Genomic DNA, 22,356 nt, shown 5'->3' with positions numbered 1-22,356 from the left:
GTAGTAGACATTCACAAATGCCTGTTGATTGACTCCATGCTTCCTGTTGCTCTAAGAAGAGTCATTTATTCATACACACATTAGGTGAGCATTTGAGTCCATAATGTATGCCCGGTATTTGCAGGTGGTGGCTCCCGAGAAGAAGAAGGTGTGACGCTATCTCTACGGAGCTCCCACTACACACATAGACCCGTGGAGAGTTAGTCCAGCTGCTCCACTTTATGGAAGCGGGAATGAAAGCTCAGGGAAGTTACGTGACTTGTTCAAGATCACAGTCAGTTATCCTCAAAGCCAGGGAAGAAAAACTCAAGTTTCCTGACTTGCTGGAATGTCTGTTAGTAAGCCGCTGCCGGGCTGCTGCATGTGCCGGTGTGGTGAGCTCTGGTAGGAGAGAGAGGACATCAGAATGAAGTGGGAGCCCACCAACATCTTGGATTATCCAGAGAGAAATGTCTGGTTGAACCTTGACTGCAAAAATCGGGGACACTTGCGTTCTCTCTCTTTTTCACTTTGAGCTTGAAATGAGGAAAACGGGAGTCCAGAAAACCCAGAGTGGACAGTCTTCACAGGGGGTTGACGAGATGGGCCCCCACGTCTGTGTTCACCTCTATCAAAGTGTTTCTCACGTAACAGCAATGCTCTGGCTTTGGACTGGGTTCCCTCCGTACCTGGCCCTCAGTGAGGGCAGAGACCAGGTCGGATTCATGCTTGTGTCTCCAGCGCATACTGCATCGCAGGCTCTAATAGATATTTCTTAAAAATAAAACAACAGGGGCTTCCCTGGTGGCGCAGTGGTTGAGAGTCCGCCTGCCGATGCAGGGGACACGGGTTCGTGCCCCGGTCCGGGAAGATCCCACGTGCCGCGGAGCGGCTGGGCCCGTGAGCCATGGCCGCTGAGCCTGCGCGTCCGGAGCCTGTGCTCCGCAGCGGGAGAGGCCACAACGGTGAGAGGCCCGCGTACTGCAAAAAAAATAAAAAATAAAACAACAAAAATTGTACACCTACACAGCTATGGGATGACTGGGTAGCAGCGCAAGTCAAGAACCCATCTCCTCACATGAGCTGATGTGGAATTTGGCTTTCTAAATACAGGTGAAGTGCTCAGAATGGGGATGTGGGTCGTCCTGTGGCCCTGCTGCTGTGCTTGGGACACTCCCAGGATTCAGAGTTTCTGCTCTGGTTGACACACTTCACTTGCCCTTCAGAAGGTTACAGGAGAGTACAGGGAACTTCCGAATATGTCCTTTTGGAAATGGCTGAGGGAAGATGGAAGGGCGTATGGTGGTTGTTCACAAGAATGTGAAGGTCTGTCGTGTGAAAGGTATGAGGCTTATTTCTGTGCCTACACAGAGTAGCCGCAGGCTTGGTGAGTCTACATCAGACACACTTTGGCTCAGGGTGAGAGACAACTGTCAGAGCAAAGTAAGTTTCCTTGGAAAATTACAAGTTTACTGATGGAGTTCAGGTGGGGGCTGGATGTCTGAAAATAACTGTCACAGTGATTTTTTTTTTTTCTTGAAGTTTCCAAGGGTAGATCTTGGTCTGGGACCCAGGATTCCCACTAATACCACATTTTATTAGGTATTATAAAATCTGCCCTTTGAAATGTGACATTACTCTATGATGTAGGCCCAGGTCTGTCTGACAGTTACTTCCAGTCATAGTGGGTGGTTGTGATTCTCTTATCTCATCTGTGACTTAGACGTCACCCCCCTCTGCCAACCCTCCCGCCTCCTTTCCAGGTGAGAACGGTAAGATCAAGTGCATTTACTGATCATGACCACAAGGCGGCAGCGCTGCCCCATCCGTGTTTCTGAAAACTCTACTGGGGTACGGGCAAGCCTGAGAGCTCTGGTTAGGATCAGGAAAAGGGCGCAAGTGAAGTGATGAGGTAAAATTTTTTTTTTCCCCTGCTAAGTGACAGAGTTGAGGTGAGTCTGAAACCATTGCACTGTAGAAGTGGTAGACACTTTAGAGAAGTGACCCAAACTTTAATGTGCTTACAGATCACCTGAGTATCTTGTTCAATACAAATCTGATTTTTCTGGCGGAGCCTGAGATTCTGCATTTCTAATAAACTTTTGGATGATGCCGTTCTTGCTGGTTTGAACAGCACTTTGAATAGCAAAGCCTAGAGGTCATTTAGATTAATTCTTCCTTCCCTCGATTCATGGATGAAGAGAGGCTGTATTTGTCTTTGTCTTTCTGACTTATTTCACTTAGCATAAAGCCTTTCAGGTCTGTCCATGTTGTTGCAAATGGCAAAATTTAATTCTTTTTTATGGTTGAATAATATTCCTGTGTGTGTGTGTGTACATATATATATCACTTCTTCTTTATCCATTCATCTGTTGATGGGCACTTAGGTTACTTCCATACCTTGGGAATTGTAAATAATGCTGCTATGAACATTGGGGTGCATGTATCTTTTCGAATTAATGTTTTTGTAGTTTCTTTGGTTATATACCCAGCAGTGAAGTTGTTGGCTCATATGGTAATTCTATTTTTAATTTTTTGAGGAACCTCCATACTGTTTTCCACAGTGGCTACACCAATTCACATTCCCACCAACAGTGTAGGAGGGTTCCATTTTCTCCACATCTTCTCCAATATTTCTTTTTTGTGTTCTTTTTTTTCCTTTAATATTTATTTATTTATTTATTTGGCTGTGCCGGGTCTTAGTTGACGCACGAGGGATCTTTAGTTGTGGCATGTGAACTCTTAGTTGCGGCAGGTGGGATCTGGTTCCCTGACCAGGGATCGAACCCAGGCACCCTGCATTAGGAGCGTGGAGTCTTAGCCATTGAACCACCAGGGAAGTCCCTACGTTCTATTTGATGATGGCCATTCTGACAAGCGTGAGGTGATACCTCATTGTGGTTTTGATTTGCATTTCTCTGATGATTAGCCATGTTGAGCATCTTTTCATGTGCCTTTTGGCCATCTGCGTTTCCTCTTTGGAAAAATGTGTATTCAGTTCTTCTGCCCGTTTTTTAATTGCGTTGTTTGCTTTTTTGATGTTGAGTTGTATAAGCCGTTTATATGTGTTGGATGTTAACACTTTATCAGTCATATCATTTGCAAATATTTTCTTCCATTCAGTAGGATGTCTTTTTGTTCTGACAATGGTTCCCTTTGCTGTGCAAAAGTTTTTAAGTTTAATTAGGTCCCATTTGTTTATTTTTGCTTTTGTTTCCTTTGCCTTAGGAGACAGATCCAAAAAAATATTGCTGCGATTTATGTCAAAGAGTGTTCTGCCTATGTTTTCCTCTAGGAGTTTTATAGTATCCAGTCTCACGTTTAGGTCTTTAATCCATTTTGAGTTTATTTTTGTATATCCATCATAGCTATGTTTTAGGTGTTTGCTAACATAAAATACGTGTGAGAATCACCTGGGAGCTTTTCAAAATATAAAGCCCAGATCTCACCCCAGACATACTGTATCAGCTTCTTTAGTGATGGTTTATGGGCTTCTTACGAACGGTGAAAGTGTTCCCTAGGTAATTCTGATTTATACTCCTAACTAAAACCCACTGCTTTTACACTTAAGTCTTACTTCTTATAGCAGAGGTTCTCCATCCTGGCTACACATTAAAAGTATCTTGGAGGGGCTTCCCTGGTGGCGCATTGGTTGGGAGTCCGCCTGCCGGTGCAGAGGACACGGGTTCGGGCCCTGGTCCGGGAAGATCCCACATGCTGCGGAGCAGCTGAGCCCGTGTGCCACACCTTCTGAGCTTGTGCTCTAGAGCCCGCGAGACACAACTACTGAAGCCCGCGCACATAGAGCCCGTGCGCTGCAACGGGAGAGGCCTCTGCAGTGAGAGGCCCGTGCACTGCAACGGGGAGTGGCCCTCGCTCGCCGCAACTAGAGAAAGCCCACACACAGCATCAAAGACCCAACTCAGCCAAAAATAAATAAATAAATTTATATTAAAAAAAAAAAAAGTATCTTGGAAAGTTTAAAGATTACCAGTGCCTGGGTTCCACCTCACACCAATTAATTGGAATCTGTGGGTATGGTCTGAATACCAGTTGTTTTTAAAATTTTCCCAGTCGTTTCATGTGTAGTCATATTTCCTATTGGATTTCTCCCTCTCTTCTCTTGTGGCATTTTCCATTTCTACTTCTGTATTATAATTTTTTATGTCTTATCTCTTGTCTTCTGCTTTATATTCCCTGGGGTAGGGACCCTGTATTTCTCATTTCTGTATCTTTCATGGGGTCTAACACTGAGACCTGTAGCACAGTAGGTGCTCCATAAGGATTTCATGAACACATAAATTGGTCATCAGGAAAAGATTCTCAATCACAGGTTGGTCATGTCCTGAATCTGAGGTTTACACGTTAATGCTACAGGGTCCTCATCTTCCCCATGGTTGGAGTTTTTGCTTGTGATGACTGGTGTGGGTAACTGCTCCATGAGATAAGAGAAAGGACATTGCCTTGTTTGGTAGTTGATTTCAGGCATATTATTGGGACTAAGAAGTCTATGTGTGTATGGGGAAGAGGATCAGGGATGGATAAGGAGACAGAGCTAATTAGAATGGAGGAATAATACTAGAGAGTAGTGGGAAAGGAAGTAAGAAGTATTAGTAAAGAGGAAGAAATTTGAACTTATCTGGTAGACCAGGGGAGGTCACTGTAGGTTCTTGGGTAGGAGAGTGAACCAGTTTTTAGGAAGGCAGTGAGGCACTAGTGTGCGAGGGAGATTTCAGTAGAGACCAAAGATGAGAATTCAGTACTGGAAGCAGTATTTCCAGCAGAGGTGTTGAGGGCCTGGGTTATTTAGGTGTATGGGAATGGAGAGAATGACATAACTGAGAGATGTTAAACAAGGAATCAACAGGCTTCGACGATGTATTGAATCTAGAAAACGAAAGAGCAAGAGCCGAGGAAGCAGTGGCGTCACTGAGAGGAATGAGTGACCTGTGGGGGAAAGCCAGTTCAGATGGGGAGCAATTTCAGAAGGTATTTGGATGTGAGTGTCATGAGTTCTGGGAAGTAGACGGGCTAGAGATATAGATGAAGGAGCCCCCTGCAGAGAGGTCATGGAAGCTGTGGAAAGAGGGTGGTGTGGAGCGAGACAAGCAGGTCTGAGTAGGAAATCTGAGGTCGGGGTGCAATGCACAGGTGGGGCTGGTAGGAGGAGAGTGTCCAGAAGGAAGAAGTTGTGTGTGGTCTCAGATGTGGTAAAAGTGAACAATGTGAGGACAGTGAAAGTACCTTTGAATTGGCCAAGAGATGGGTGCTGATTTTCTGCTGCTTCCAGTGGTCTTGGGAAGGGAGCCAGCACTGCAGAGGGCCAGGAGAAACCAGGGCATGAGGAAGGAGAAAGACAGCACACGTTTCAATTGCTTGGAAGTGAAGGAAATGAGGTAACAGGCTAATTAAGGAATGAAGGTTACCCAGGTTAGAAGAGCTCTGACCCTCTGAGGGGCAGAAAAAAAGGAACAGGGTACAAGGAGGAGGGAGGGTGCTAGAGAGATTTCTATACCCCTGAAGCCGTGGAGATTGTTGGAGTGAAAGCTGTATCGCTGCATCTGATTCACTGGAGCCATCTGCGTGGGACGTGTGATTTGTCCCTAGTAAAGAGGCCAGGAGATCTTCTACTCATGAAATCATCTTCTGTCCCAGAGGAAGACAGGCAGTTTCTCCCAGGCAGGTTGGAGCTGTGGCTTGTTGCTCCAGATAGACTCACTTTGTTAGCAGGTGGGCAAATGAATTGAGCGAATTCTCTGATCGCTAGATCAGATACCATGTGGACTTAGAAATAGGCTCACGCTGACTCTCTATTAAGCAATTTCTGTTTCTTCTGCCTGTAAAGAAAACATTGTAGAAAATAGTACCAACTTTGAGGCAGCATGTTGATGCCTGATGTATAATTTTTATTATAAATATAGAGCAAATTTTACAAATAATTCAGAAGCGGCCTTAGCCAGGCAAAATTAAATTACACAGAATAGCGTGGATGAGGGGAGGTATATACAAGTCTGTGTCAGGGTTAAAAAACCCCGAAAGAGGTACCTGAGTACAGAGAACTCCCAACCAGCCCTCTTTGAGGGGGCCAGTTCCACACAGCATTAGATCAAGTAATGAATATGGAATAAAACCTTTCTCTCAACAGCCTCAAGGAGGTTCCATCCATGCAGAAGGAGGCTGGGTGGGAAGTAGACGTGCCTCTCCTTCTCCTGCCCGTCCTTTTTATGCTGACACATTGGGTCTCATAGACCCCATGGGAGAAAACAAATTTCAGAGGCTTTCACGAAGCCCAGAGCTGAGCTATGATCCTCCCCTTGCGTCCTAAGGAGCAACGGCACCAGTGCAGCTTTCTAGGTTGTAAACGAGGCCAGCTGCGTGGGTGGTCGTGTCCCCTGCAGGTGCTCCTGCTTCTCAAGAACCAAACACACCTTAGCAGAGGCCAGGGTTTCCTGAGAAGGTGAGTGGGGCAGATGGAACGTGCACAGGCAGGAACGCGGAATAGGATGGTGCTGACGGTTGGTCTGAGGTGCCTAGAAACTGAGCGAGATCCCTTTCTGGCCACGAATGTAGAAAGCTGCTGCTTCTTATTTTCTACGTGGAGCCCCTGACATAAAAAGCTTGAGGAGCTCCTGGCCAGAGGGACTTGAGGGGTTTTGGTGGCGTCTTTCACCTAACGCAGTCAGATTGGCTTACACAGCAAATTAAGTAAACAACCCCTTTCACATAGAAAGGAGTTACAACAATTAAAATTGCAGAATGTCTCAGAAGGAAGGGGAAAAACTCAGTACCACAAACTGTGCATTCTTTAGCAATTATTTAGATCATCTCTGAAGGGTAGCTTTCTGATTCCTTTCCCAAGTCCCAGCAGATTGTATGTGTTAAGTGCCAACTGCCCCCTAAAGCAATAACCCCTTCCTCTGTGGACACTTCCTGGAGTAAAGCCCATAAAGTTATTTAAACGTACCTGCATTTTTTGCATTTTTTATTAGGAATTACTTATGGACCTAGACAAGTAGTTTTTTAGTTTCTTCTAGTAGGTTCTCTGAAGAAGAGTTTTCCAAAGGGCCTAGGTGGTGTTCTAGGTAAGCAGCAAGGTGTTTAGGCCCTGATCCTGCAGGTAGACAATCCTGACAGTAGACAAAGGTGTAGAATTTGCAGTCCTAAATTGGTTATATATGTATTTTCCTGTGGATTTATACTGAACTTTGAAGAGCTAGGAGAAGCTTTTCCTTTTCCTGTTTCTCTCTCTTCTTTTCTGGCACATGCATTTCAGTGCATAAGGACATAACTCTCAAGGTTATGGCAAATTCAAGTTAGACTCCAATAGGACAGGACTGAGGTGGGAAGGAATGAGTGTGCTCTGAATACGCAAGTTTAAAACTGGTCTAGGGCTTCCCTGGTGGCATAGTGGTTAAGAATCCGCCTGCCAATGCAGGGGACACGGGTTCGAGCCCTGGTCCGGGAAGATCCCACATGACGCGGAGCAACTAAGCCCGTGTGCCACAACTACTGAGCCTGTGCTCCAGAGCCCGTGAGCCACAACTACTGAAGCCCGCGCACCTAGAGCCCGTGCTCCACAACAAGAGAAGCCACCGCAATGAGAAGCCCGCGCACCACAACGAGAAGAGTAGCCCCCGCTCGCTGCAACTAGAGAAACCCCGCGCGCAGCAACGAAGACCCAACGCAGCCAAAAATAAAAAACAAATAAATAAATTTATAATAAATAAATAAAACTGGTCTAGGGTCAGCAAATGGGAGGGGTGGACGTTCTGGCAACTCTCTCCCAAGGTCCGCTTTGACAAGGAAGGTTGGGTTTCCTCCAGACCTCCTCCTGGATGTACCTTTTCATCTACTGACACTGAAGGAAGGGGCTGTGACCCGGCAGCCAGGATGTGCGTCATTAGGGAGGTGCGGGGGGAGGTGCGGGGGGCGGGGCGGGGGGCGGGGAGACACACTTCCCATTTTCCCTTACAGTGAAAGAATCTCCTAGCGATGGGGATGAGAAACTTGGAATAAGTCAGTAAAGCAGGGAACACTACTTTTTTTTTTTTTTTTTAACTTCTCAATAAACCACTTCTGTAGCTGTTGGGGATAGGAGGCTGAAGTTGGTTTCTCTGATTCCTGGGCATTGAAGTTCGGGGCAGAATACGCACCTTCGTCAATCTGAAAGGAATGAACAGCAGTCAGTTAAATCCGTGTCGTAGGCCAGGCCCTCACCTTGTCCAGTGTGAGTCAGCACCACATGCTTTCACCACTTTGAAACTTTTAGTTCAGAGAAGGGCTTTTATTACCCATTTTCTCTGCTTACTAACATCCTGTTGAATGTTCATTAGGAGAGATAGATTATGGAATGCTACAGTGAAATACGATGATACAGCAATGAGAATAACTTAAGCACAAGGGCATACAATGAGATGGATGAATCTTACAAAACAGTTTTGAATGAAAGAAGCCAGATACATGTAAGGACATACTGCGTTTTTCCTTTATGCAAGAACGTAATCAGGCAAACGAATCCAGTGCATTGGAAGTGAGGATAGTGGTTACTCTTTGAAGGGAAGTAACTGGAGGTCTTTTTTTAGGGAGGGGAATGACATGTTTTATTTATCGATTTTGGTGCTGCTTCCATGGGTTGTTCAGATTGTTAAAATATGGTTTAAGCACTTTTCGGTATGTATGTATATCCTGTTGAAGGTTAAGATGAGAAGATTCAGTAAAATTTATTAATAGACAGTAAAGGAACTAAGGCCTTAGACCCATTAGAATGGAAATGATCATTTGACAGTAAGGGCAGGATCAGATTGGAGGCAGAGGAAGGAGAGTGATCTAGTGCCTTCCTTGAGCTGGGCATTGTGATGAGGGCTTTGCATTTCTGTCGTTTAATTCCTTTACCTTCTCTTTGAAGTAGGCAGCATGCCCATTTTACAGAGGGCAAAGCTGAGGATCAATGAGGTTAAGTTACTTGCTTAAGGTCACAGCCAGGATTGAAATACAGGATGGGAAAAATTCTAAAGTCAACGTTCTTGCATGAATTAGACCCATGGGAGTGATTAACCAATACTTCTTTGTTTGTTGTTGCAGTCAGGAACTTTGATCCAAACTTGATCTCCCATTTGTGTCTTCAAGAATAACCCATTCTACACAGAGATATTTTCATGAGAAAAAGATCCAATGAAACTGCCTTGTTGGGTGAATTGTCAGAGTAGCCCTGACCTGGGGAAGCAAAAGAAGTTACCAACCCATGAAAATGCGGAGCTGACTTATGGCCTCAGAACGTGGTGTTCCTAAGCTGTTGTGCTTCTAGCTGAAGGAGGTGGCAGGTGGTGAGAGGGTGGGGTGGGGGGGTGGCCCATGATTAAGACTTAAGGAATTCGCTTCCCTCGGTCTGCGGTCCAGACCCCAGGGCATGAGACCAAGGAGGGGTGGGGAGAGGCCTCAGTGCACTTCTGAAGATTTCTTCCAGTTCACAAGGCCAGTTTTGCCCAGGTGTGTGTCTCAGCAGCAGGCTCCAGTGGCAAGGAGGGGCATCGAGGCCCACAGTACCCAGAGCACCAAAGGCAGGGAAAGTCTCACCAAAGGAGATGCCCGCATCCGTAATAGAGGCAGGAGGGGGAAGGAGGTAGGATGAGGAAAAGGCTCCTGGAAACATGTCCATCTCATGGCCTGCTTGGCTTGCCTGGCCTAGGAGGGGCGAGTGTCTCTCCCCCAGCTGTGTCTCAGGGGACTCTTACATGGCTAGGAAGGGCGTGAGGACCTATGCCAGTTTAAGCTTGGGAAACTGAGATCCCCTCTAATAATTCAGAAGGTAGGGATTCACTTGGAAATCCGGGATTCCCTGGTAGGGCAGGGTATATAGTAGAACATACGAGCTCTCACTAGGTGAGCAGGTTTACTTACTCTGGTTGTGGTCTGAGGATTTGTGCTCTGTGAGATCGCGCTGGTCACTTGCCCTAAATAAATATCAGACACTGTGACTGCTATTCCCAGGCACAGGACCTTTGCTCCTTGAATTAGGAAGGACCCTGTCAGCATGACTCCTTGGGGCTCCTCAGTGTTCCTTTATACCTTGGTTGGCCCTCTTTCCTCTGAGGACCTCCTCCTTCAATCTACCCATCATCGCTTCTGGTGTTTACTCCTCTCCTGCTTACTGGCTGTTCACATTTGGGGCCATTCATGCCAACTGCTTCTGAGCTTATTTCTACCCTGACACCTTTCCCCTTGTGTAGGTAGATGCTGTTTCTTTGTCACTTTATTTATTGCCCAGGAGGCCTTTGGTTGTTTTTGCTTTTCTTAGGTTCTCGTCCTGTCCTGTCCCTCCCTCCTCCTGCTACTGTTGTCGAGAGAGTGCAGGACCCCCTTCCTCCTGCTTCTTTCATTTCCTCATTAGTTTTCCTTCTTGGACCTTGGCTTCCCTGACTGGGGACAGAGGAACATAATTGGTTCTGCCCCCTCTAAACCAGGTGGGGATGGGAATAACTATGTCCAAGAGAGAGTAGGGCACAGGAAGCGTGAAGACCAGGGAAGAAGAGACCCATTAGAATTAGTGCCAAGAAGCAGGGCTTTAGGAAGCATGAGGAGCAGATCCAGGTCCAGAGACAGAGATGAAGTCTCCTTCCCTCTCCCGAGCATGACGATTAGCCTCAGAGAAAGCAGAACAAGAGGAAAGGCATCATACCCTTCAGTGTATCTCATATACAGGAAATACACCAGGGGTGCAATCAGAGCTACGCCAGCCAGGACTCCAATCACGATGCCGGCAACAGCACCACCTGAGAGGCCAGAAGAACTTCCTTGTGTTGAATCATCTGTCATGGAAAGAACAGAGAAGAATGAATGAAGGTGACATTAGTTTACAGTGGGAGGTGCTCTGTGAAACAACAAGTCTCTACTTGTTCCTTCAAGGAATAAATTTTCTTTTTTTTTTAACTTTTTATTTTATATTGGAGTATAGCCAATTAAAAATGTGTGATAGTTTCAGGTGAACAGGAAAGGGGCTCAGCCATACATATACATGTATTCATTCTCCCCCAAACTCCCCTCCCATCCAGCTTGCCACATGACATTGAGCAGAGTTCCCTGTGCTATACAGTAGGTCCTTGTTGGTTATCCATTTAAAAAAATAAATGTATTTATTTTATTTTTGGCTGTGTTGGGTCTTCGTTGCTGCGCGCGGGTGTTCTGTAGCTGCAGTGAGCGGGGGCTACTCTTCATTGTGGTGCACAGGCTTCTCACTGCGGTGGCTTCTCTTGTTGCAGAGCATGGGCTCTAGGCGCGTGGGCTGTATACTTTACATATATCTCATTTGATTCATGTAACCCTGCCAGATCGACATTATTTCCATTTCATAGGTGAAAAACTTGAGGCTTCCAGTGGTGAAGAAACGTGCCCATTGTCATATAGCTAACGGGTGGATCTAGACTCAGGTAGTCCTTAACTGTAGGAGTACCTGATTTTATAGAGCCTAATGGTAATAGTAGTAGTAATAGCATCTAACAGTTATGGAACATTTTCCTCTGTGTGTGGCGTTTTACCAAGAGTTTAATTTAATAGTACATTAAATCTTTGAAATAATGCCACGAAGCAGGTGCTTTTACTGCAATTTTCAGTTGAGGAATCTGAGGCTCAGAGTAGTTAATAATCTTGTGCAAGAAGTTTATAACTGTTAATACTTACATTGAAAATAAAAGAAAGAGCTCAAATCAGCAACCGAACTTTACAACTTAAGGAACTAGCAAAAGAAGAATAAACCAAACCGTGAGCTAGCAGAAGGAAGGAAATAATAACAATTAGAGTGGAGATAAACAGAGAATAGAAAGATAATAGAGAAAATCGATAAAAACGAAAATTGGTTCTTCAAAAAAGATGAACAAAATTGACAAACCTTTAACTAGAATGCTCAAGAAAAAAAGGGAAGATTCAGATTACTAAAATCAGAAATGAAAGTGGGAACATAACTACCAATTCTCAAGAAATAATAAGAATTACAAGAGTATTATGAATAATTATATGCCAACAAGTTGCATAACTTCGATGAAATAGACAAATTCCTAGAAACTCAAAAGCTACCAAGGTGGAATCACAAAGACATAGAAAATATGATAAGACCTATAACTAAGAAGGAGATTAAATCAGTTTAAGCATTAGACAAAATTCAAAATCCTTTCATCACACTCTAACTCAGAATAGAAGGAAATTACCTCCACATAATAGAGGCCATATATTAAAACCCATATCTAACATCATTCTAAATGTGAAAGCCTGAAAGTTTTTCCACTAAGATCAGGAACAAGATAAGGGTGCCTGCTTTTGCCACTTCTCTTCAAAATAGTATTGAAAGTAATATTCAGGGCTTCCCTGGTGGCACAGTGGTTGAGAGTCCGCCTGCTGATGAAAGGGACACGGGTTCGTGCCCCGGTCCGGGAAGATCCCACATACTGCGGAGCGGCTGGGCCCGTGAGCCATGGCTGCTGAGCCTGAGTGTCCAGAGCCTGTGCTCCACAACGGGAGAGGCCACAACGGTGAGAGGCCCATGTACCGCAAAAAAAAAAAAAAGAAAGTAATAGTCAGACCAAGTAGGCAAAAAAAAAAAAAAAAAAAAGAAGAAGAAATAAAAGACATCGAAATTGTAAATGAAGAAGCAAAATTAATTGTTTGCAGATGATGTGACCTTATATAGAAAACCCTAAAAATGTCACAAAAACTGTTAGGGCTAATAAGCAAATTTGGCAAAGCTGCAGGATACTAAACCAACACATAAATACAGTTGTATTTTCTATACATGAAAAGTGAACAGTATGGAAAGGAAACTTTAAAAATTCCATTTATAACAGCATCAATCAGAATAAAACCTTTAGGAATTAACTTAACCAGGTAAGTGACAGACTTGTACACAGAAAAACTGAAAAACAATTTTTCAAAAAGGCGAAAACATAGTAAGAGAAATTAAAGAAGACATAAATAAATGGAAAGACATTCTGTGTTCACGGACTGGAAGATAATATTTTCAGATGACAATACTAACCAAAATGTAGTGGATGTATATGGGTAATGATTGCAAACCAATATGAATGTACTTGATGCCACTGAGCTATAAACTTAAAAATCATTTAAATGGTAAATCTTACATACTTTTAATATTTACCATATAAAGAAAGTGTGCCAGAAAAAAAAAATATTGTACAAGGTCACAGAGTAAATGTCAGACCCAGGATTAGAAACTAATTGTATTTTTTCCAGAGATGGTGCTATTAAGATTTTGCCATCTGTTTACTATAATGGTCTCTTAACTGCTATTCTGCCCCCTGTGACCTCTATCCATTTTGCACACTGTACAGTAATCCTCCCGGGATGATGTAGCATGGGGCGAGTGGTCACTTACATTTCACACCCAGTCTGAGGGGGTCACTTCTGCTGGAACTGCCCAGGTTGGAGACCTCACACTGATAATCCCCAGCATCCTCCCTCCTGACAGGGTTGATGGTGAGGGTGCTGCTGTCTGGGGACAGCTTCATCCTCTCTGTGAGCAGTAGACTCTAGCCATTGAAGAACCAGCATATGGAGATCCCAGCTTCATTTGAGAGGCAGGTCAGGACGGCAGGGTCCTTATGTTCTGTGACTGTGGTATTGCCGGTTCAGATGGAGGGCTGTGCCACTGGGCCTGTGGAGAAACAGAGGAGGTGACCGACTGAGAATAGGTCAGGGGCCTGGGGCCACGCTCCTTCCTCAGAGGTCTCAGCCACCCCCGGGGCCAGTGAGCTCTGTAAAGGTGATCAAGGTCATGGGGCTCTCTTCATTGATGATCTGTAAGGAGAGGGCTGCACCTCCTCTCTGAGGATTGGCCAGCAAGGTGATGTCTTAGAAATTCAGAAGGTCGGGGGTGTTTCGAGAATGTAACTAAAATGAAATCCAGCAATTCCACTTCTGGGGTATAGACCTATATATTATATATATATATATATATATATATATATATATATATATATATATACACAATGGAATATTATTCCATCACGAGAAAGGAGGACATCCTGCTACAGGTATTTGTGACAACACGGATGGACCTTGAGCGCCTGATGCTAAGGGAGATTAAGTCAGACCAAGAAAGACAAGTACTGTATGATATCACTTATATGTGGAATCTTAAAAAGCCAAAGTCATAAAAACAGAGAGTAAAAATGGTGGTTACCAGGATGAGACAGGCTGGGACGTGGGACCCTATGCTGCAGTGCTGCAACGCTTGCACCTGGACAAATGTCTCCTTGAGCAACAAAATACAAAGAAACTATAAGGGACCAAAAAAAATAACGCGTGCATGCGCAGTTGGGGCAAAATCTGGACAACAAGATACAAAGAGACCAAAAAGCCGTACTGCCACTTCTGAAGAGCTGGGAGCAAAAGCAGGGGGTCGGGAGCAAAATCGGGGTACTGCGCATGCCCCCTGCACACACCACCACCTGAGGGGTGGGCAAACCACCTCAGCCCCTCCTCCAGCCCCACCGCTGGACACACCCCTACCCTCTCCCCATGTGAGGGACCAGCTCGCAGCCCCCTCAGCGAGCAAGGCAGCAAGGAAACCTGTTACTTGTTCTCATTCCCCCCTGCTGCAGCAGGGACCGCAATAAGGCCTTGCCTGAATCTCTTGGCTGGCCTCTGATCAATTTCTATTGATTAAGGAGGCCAGGAACCTTGGTCGGTAACAAGGAGATGGGCTTGCGGGGGATAGGAGAGATGTTGTTTAAGGGTGCAGACTTGCAACAAGTAGTAAAGAAGCCATCGAGCTCTAACATGAATATAGACAACAACATTTTATTATAATCATCGAACTTGCTAAAAGACTAGAACTTAATTATTCCAACCACTAAAAAGAAAAGATAATTATGTAATGGGATATAGGTGTGAAATATTGCTACAATGGCAATCATATAGCAATATATAAATGTACCAAATTAAAATATTGTACACCTTAAATTTAAACAGTGTTATACGTCAAATATATTCAATTTAAAACAGAAAAAAAAAAAAAAAAGAAAAACAAAGGCTCTTCTCAACCCAGAAAACCTCTCCACACAGGTAGAAGAGAAAAAAGAAAAAGTTTTATTACAGCATTAAACCAGAATGTGATGTGCACTACAGGCAGTTTGCTAAGAAATTGCAAAGACCGAAAGAAAGCTCACTCCCTTATATAGCCAGACAGATACAACCCCCTACATACATGTTCTTAAGGTAAACAGTAACTAGTCCTCAAGTAAGAGGACTTGACAGCACCATTTGTCACATATCCTAAATTCATCTGGTAATTGGGGGTGATTGTATTAGTTAATTAGCTTTATCCAAAGGAAGAATAAACTTCTCATATCTTCACGACTGGAGGTAGTTTTGCAACCTGGAGTGTGGTGTCCACCTCAGCTGGGCTCTTACCCTCCCCCAGAATCTCAACCTTGGTAGAAGCAATTTTATTTTATTTTTTAAAATTAATTTATTTTCAATAAATTTATTTTATTTTTGGCTGTGTTGGGTCTTCGTTGCTACGAGCAGGCTTTCTCTGGTTGCAGCAAGCAGGGGCTACTCTTTGTTGTGGTGTGCGGGCTTCTCATTGTGGTGGCTGCTCTTGTTGCGGAGCACAGGCTCTAGGTGCGCAGGCTCAGAAGTTGTGGCGCACGGGCTTAGTTGGTTCGCGGCATGTGAGATCTTCCCAGACCGGGGCTCCAACCCATGTCTGCTGCATTGGTAGATGGATTCTTAACCACTATGCCACCAGGGAAGCCCAGTAAAAGCAATTTTAGAGAAAGAGGCGATGGAAAGAGAGCATGGAGGAGTGAGTGGGAGGTGAAGAAATAGAAGCAAAGAAAATATGTCCAGATAGTTGGAGATGCTTGACTGAGAAGGGAAGAGGCACTGAAAGGAATGGAAGACCAAGGAAGTGATTTTTTTTCAGTAAGTGTCTTTAGAGGCTGTGAGGGATGGGTGACAAAACTGATGCAGAGGGGGAAGTTGAAGGCTTGAAAGGCCACAGGCTGCCTAACCCACTGTAAGCCCATGAAACACCATCTCTGGATGTGAATGTCCACTTGGGGAATGACTATTTTAGATTCTTTAAAGTTCAAGTCTGCAGTGCAAATAGCAGAATCAGGGTTTAGGGTCAGGGTTAGGGCTTAGCTTGTTCAGGGTCAGGAACTGATATGAGATGTTTAGGCTCAGAATGTGGGATTGTATAGGGTCAGAGTTAAGAATCAGTCTGGTTCTGGGATCAGATTAGGGGTCGATATCCAGAAGAGACAGGCTGATCTTTAGATATAACAAACCTGAACTTCATTCTGTCTCTACTTTTTTTTTTCTCCTTCTCCATTCTGTAGCTAATTTTCTTTCCTTCTATTCTTCATTTATCTTTCTCCCTCTTCCTCTCTTTTCTCCTCTCTCTTTTTCCTAACCCCCCTTTCTCTCCCCTCTATCTTTGCAACTCAAACTAGAAGAATGCAAACAGCTTTAAAAGTTATTTCTTTGACTGAAATTGACTTTAGACCCAACATGAATAATTTAGAAACCAAAGGAGCATTAGCCAGTTCAAGGCTCTACAAATAAATAAGCAAAATCTAAATTCCGATACTATTTTTTAGCCCACAGTTGATTTTTTTTTGCAATGAATCAGTGACTTGCAATTGAGTTTTTTTTGGGGGGTGGGAGGACTGGAACAGAACAAACTTTATTCAATTACCAAAGAAAGGAGAAGCCGGAACCCAGTTTGCAAATTAATTTATCGGAAATTGATTTTTAAAACCTTGTAACCTTGTTTCACAAGGTTAGGCAAAACCCTTAACTTCCTGTAAGAGGACATCAGACTTGGCTAATCCTCAACTGGTTCTGAAGAAGTAAAATCATGTGTTGATAAATGCAGATACATTTTAATATCAAACAGTAGGGGTAGTAAGCAATAGGCCATATAGGGAGTAGCCATAAATTATATAAAAGAACAAACCATTTAAACCACAAAAGAATTATACTAGAAATTAACCCTAGCTTCCTTCCACCAAAATCTCCCAGTTGGAAATATAAAAAAGTACTTCTAAATAACTCCTGGGTGATTGTACTTAGAATGTAAAGGCAGTAACAGTGTCTATGTTTCAAACCCAGTATATTACAATATGGAACATCTTACAAGGTCCAATAGGATAATCACGGTGCAGAACTCCATGTTTTGGAGAAAATCTATGCCTTCTTCTGAAGATTGCAATCAGACATTTGGAAAGGGGCTCTAGGCTTATTACTGGGCCCCAGTGGAGTCTGGGTACCTGGTACACTGGAAACACTAATCCTAGTATGAAGGTGTTTGGAGCTGGGGTCTTTGGGAGGTCATTAGGTCATGAGGGTAGAAGTCTAACGATGGGATTAGTGCCTGTATTAGTCAAGGTTCTCCAGAGAGACAGAAGCAGTAGGGTATATATGAATATATAGAAACAGATTTATTATGAAGAATTGGTTCATGCAATTATGGAGGCTAAGAAGTCCCAGGATCTGCTGTCTGTACATTGGAGGCCCAGGATAGCTGGCAGTACCAATTCAAACCTCAGGCCTGAGAACCAGGGGAGCCAATGGTATAAGTCCTAGTCCAGGTTCAAAGGCCTGAAACAAGGAGGGCTGGTGTCCCAGGGCAGGAGAAGATGTATGCCTCAGCTCAAGCAGAGAGCAAATTCTTCCTTCTTCTAGCTTTTTTTTTGTGTGTGTGGTACGCGGGCCTCTCACCGCCGCGGCCTCTCCCATTGCAGAGCACAGGCTCCGGACGCGCAGGCTCAGCGGCCATGGCTCACGGGCCCTGCTGCTCCGCGGCATGTGGGATCTTCCCGGACCGGGGCACGAACCCGTGTCCCCTGCATCGGCAGGCGGACTCTCAACCACTGCACCACCAGGGAAGCCCTCTTCTGGCTTTTTGTTCTATTCAGGCCCTCAATGGATTGGAAGAAGCCCACTCACTTTGGTGAGAGCCATCTTCACTCAGTACACCAATTCAAATGCTATTCTCTTCTGGAAACACCGTCCCAGAAACACCCAGAAATAATGTTTTACCAGCTATCTGGGCATCCCTTAGACCTGTCAAGTTGAACATTGACCACTGCAGTGCCCTCCATGAAGAAGGAAGAGCTAGTTGGCTCTCTTTCAGCCATGGGAGGATACGATGAGAAATCTACCATCTGCAGCCCAGTAGAGGGCCCTCACCAGAACCTGATCACACAAGCACCCTGAGCTGGGACTTCCAGCCTCCAAAACTGAGAAATAGTTCTGTTCTTGATAAGCCATGATATTTTGTTATAGAAGCTCAAACTGACAGTGACACCTGGCCACCAACACCAAGGGCATTGTTACCTGAACTGCACATCTCATACTGGGTGCGGTCAGGCTACCAGACCATGATGTTGGGCACACACAGCAGCATCCACCATCCGTGGAAAAGGTGTATTTGAGATCAGGCTCAAGCAGGAATGGAGGCCACAGGGGGACACCCCAGCAGGTGGCTCAGGCACCCATGGCACCCACTCGTCCTGCCTCTTCCCCACCCACACCTATGAGCTCATGGGGATTCCCTGGGATCTGTTTACAGAGGACAGAAAGCACAGACTAGGTGTATGGATGGAACTGCATTGTGGGCTGGCGCCAGGCAGAAGTGGGTGGCTGCTGTGTTAGCACTTGCACGTGTGGTCCTGAAAGAGCGATGCAAGGAAATCCCTCAGGCGGCAAAACTTCAGGGGTCCACTCGTGGGAGGGAGAGAGGTCCTCAAGCCCACTTCTGCATGGACCCCCGGTGAGCCATTTGGTCAAGGACTTGGTAAGAATAAAAGCATCAAATGAAGACAGGGAGGATATGTGGATGGTCCTCTGGGGATGGGCACAGAGTGTGAAGATGTTCACGTCCCACACGAATGCCCACCAGAACCCATGCCCTGAGCATGGGTACCCTTGGTATCCTGTGGACAGTGTCAGGCGGCTTCTCTCCCATCAGTGCTTGCACACTGGGCCCAGGTGCAAAGTGGCCATGTGGGTGGTGGAGGCTCTGATTTTGGATAGACAGCAGTAAGTGATCTTGACACGGGATCTTATTTCCCTGCCCAGAAATTGAACTTGAGTAGCCTGAATGAAAACCAGGAATCCTAGCCCCTAGTCCACCAGGGGGCTAGAGGCTAGAAGTGAAGTTGCCCTGGCTCTTGCCCTGTTGTAACAAGAATGCTTCAAGGAGGCAAAAACTGCAAAAACAGGTACAGAGTTTGTTATTAGCAGTACAGCACGACACGTGGGAGAGCACACAGAGAAGCAGTTTATTTATATAAGACAGAAGCTAGGCAGAAATACACATCAGGAGAGAAAGGGTGTGGGCGTCCTCCCTCATGAGGAAGAACGCAGTAAAGAGGTTGTTAAATCATTTATAGAGAGCAGTTCTTCCGGGTCGTTGTTCTCCTCTAGCCAATTATCTCGCTTCTTTTCCCACATCTGACCTGCCCTAGGACCCTTCCCAACAGGCGTGCACATCTTTTTGGCGAGATGGATTCCAGCACAGAGGCTAACGAGAGGTTTGACAGCACTTATTATGGGGTGGCACCCGTTCCCTTTTTGACCCTGAGGAGGCTTCCTGCACCTGTGCAGACAGGGAAGGTTTTCCTGACCTCAGGAGTGATAGATGTGGTCATCTTATCTCTTTACTCCAGCAGAGCTCAACTCCTGCCACTAACTTTGTCCTTGGAGTGTCTACGGAAAACAAAGTTCAAATTTACTCCTCTTGACGAACTCCAGCGGCTCTATCCAGGGCCCATCTATCTTCTACCTCTGCTCCCCAGTGACGACACATGGGCTAACTCTCCCCGAGGTGACCTGGCTGTTGACTGTACTCAGTGCCCAAACCAACAGAGGCAGAGGCCAACTCTAAGCCTGTTACGGCGTCTTTCTACAGCAGGACCACCCAGGACATACCCCACCCTCGAGCGGACTGAGCTCTCTCCCCACAGAGATAAATACACACTGTGGGTTCTGAGTTGCCTTCCTCGTACCCAGTGCTGCTGTCAACCCTGCCATTTGGGAACTTAGAAGATGTCTGTTCTACTGCTACAGTATCCCATGAAGTATCGCTTCCAGCTAGAGGACATATTTTAAGGCAAAGGAAGTGAGGCAATTAACTCCCATCCATGGAGCTCACTGATCTTCCAGGTGCCCCACTACACAGAGACAGTTGACTTATCGGAAGGGTGGAATGGCCGTGGTGGTTGATGAGGGCACCGGGTGAGAGGAGGTACCCTGCCACCCAACAGGAGATGCTGTATGTCTTGAACCAGTGGCCAGTCTATCGTGTCACCTCTCCCAGAGCCAGAATGCAGGGGTCCATGAATCAGGGGAGGATAAGGGAGTGTCCCCTCCCACTAGTATACCTAACAACCCGCTTAAAGAATTTTTGCTCCTGGTCTCTGTGACCTTGGGCTTGGTGTGGGTGAGGAACCCCATCAGAGCTCTAATCAATCGGAAGCCAGGACTGCCCCCATTTTGTGCTCCTTGCACTGCTGAAACAACAGGCAGAGACGAGGGCCACTCTGCTGATGGCCAGAGGGAACCTGACCACCAGAGGGAGGCTGGGTTGCTGGATCAAGGAAGACTATGTTTGGAAGCCAGGGGACGCGTTGGCGGTAATATCTCCTTGGCCGGTGGCCCTGTTCAGCAGAAAGTGGCCAAGAGCCAATAAAGACAAGACCATTGAACACTTACTTCCCTTAAGAATGAAGATTTGTGTCACACCAATTGTCCCGAGGAGGTGTTGGCAGGTGGTAAGAGAACGTAGAATGGGTGGTAGGAGAGGGCAGCTCTGATCACCACCAGCTACACAGTCAGGACCTTTTCGTCTTCGTTACATGCTGTTTTTCCCCATCTTCCTCTCACTGTGGTACATGAAGAACTGGTCGTCTAACGCTGTGGGTGTGTGACCCATTATCGTTAGCACAATATGGTAACGGATGGGAGTTGTGTCTTCTGTATTGAGGACTCTGATTTGCATCGGGACAAGGGAAAGGGGTGACTGTGCTGGACACTTTCTGTTTCCTTCTTCAAATTCACTCTCTCCCTTTCTCTCCCTGCCCTGTGCTGCAGGGACTGTCAGTGGGATCTCCTGCCTTCCAGCTGGGTTCAGTCAATGGGGAGACCCAACAGGAAACCAGAGGGTGGACACTGAGTGAGGTTGGGGCATTAATTCCCCAGCTCCCTCCCTGTAGTGTTGCTGTGGGCTGGATGGATTTTTCAGCCTGAAGTTGGAGTTCCTGTCAAGTAGCCCTCTCCGGAGAGGATTCTCTCTATGTCTCTGTCTTGCAACTCCTCAGTGTTCCAGTACAGAAACCCAGTGGTATCAGCACCAGGAAACTGCTCTCACCCTTGTGTCTCCATTAACAGTCACACACCCTTGCCAATTATCTCATTTTTAATCTCTTCTCAAGTTATGCAGGTGGAATGAGTCCCTTTTGTGCTGGGGCCCTGACTGCTAGGTAGAATCCATACTGGTGCAGTGCACCTTCCCCTCCCAGGTCATGGTGATGGGCAGATACCTTTGACTGCAGCACCCTCAAGGTTCTGCTACCATTGGAGCTGGAATGGAGATGTGCACCCGACCAGTGAAGGACAGGCTTTAGATGGTGAATCTCTCTCTGGTTTCTTTTCCTTCCCCTGTGCCAAACCTCTGGGTGTCCTACCCTATACCGTACATAGAGAAATCCTGTCATTGTGGGAAAAGATGGTGTCTTTATCATCAGACACATATGACCACTCCCTAAAAGTTTCTCCTACAGGGTGAGTTTAGCTGCTCCTCAGTCCTCTCATATAGTTAGTTATGACCTTATAACTGGGATGCTGACCTAGATGGAAGGACCAGGGAAGACTTTCCTGAAGACAGACATCTAATGGAGAATGACCCAGACAGAGTTAACCTAGAGCTCACAAAGGGGCAGAAATGCATTCCAGGCAGAGGACACAGCATGTGCAAAGGCCAGGGGGTAGGAAAGTTGCGTGAAGTAAATGAGTTGAACTGACTCATTTGGGTGCTTGAATGAGCTAAGACGCCTGAAGTGCCCAGTATGCAGTGAGGGCCACATAAAGGCCAACAGTCATTATTATCGCACACCCGTGGGCACACATCCAGGGTCTACCTGTTTGGAAGTAGCAGTAATAGAGGAACAATATTCTCTCCGCCTGACTACACAGGCAATCCATAACATCAAGCCTTGATTACAGCTCTACTGAGGTATAATGGACAGGCAAGAAACCACACGTATTTAAAGTACACAGTATAATGAGTTTTGATGTGCATACACACTCCATAAGTGTGGCATACACCCACCATAGTTGAGACAGTGAACGTATCCATTC

General features: G+C 45.6%; 1 pseudogene; it reads right to left on the bottom strand.

The window, feature by feature from the left end:
- Positions 1-8,014: 8,014 nt before the first annotated feature.
- Positions 8,015-20,932, bottom strand: LOC116744098 (annotated as a pseudogene).
- Positions 20,933-22,356: the final 1,424 nt, after the last annotated feature.

The sequence above is a fragment of the Phocoena sinus genome, chromosome 19, assembly GCF_008692025.1.
Source record: "Phocoena sinus isolate mPhoSin1 chromosome 19, mPhoSin1.pri, whole genome shotgun sequence".
Taxonomy (NCBI): Eukaryota; Metazoa; Chordata; class Mammalia; order Artiodactyla; family Phocoenidae; genus Phocoena; species Phocoena sinus.
This window is presented reverse-complemented; position numbering and strand designations above follow the sequence as displayed.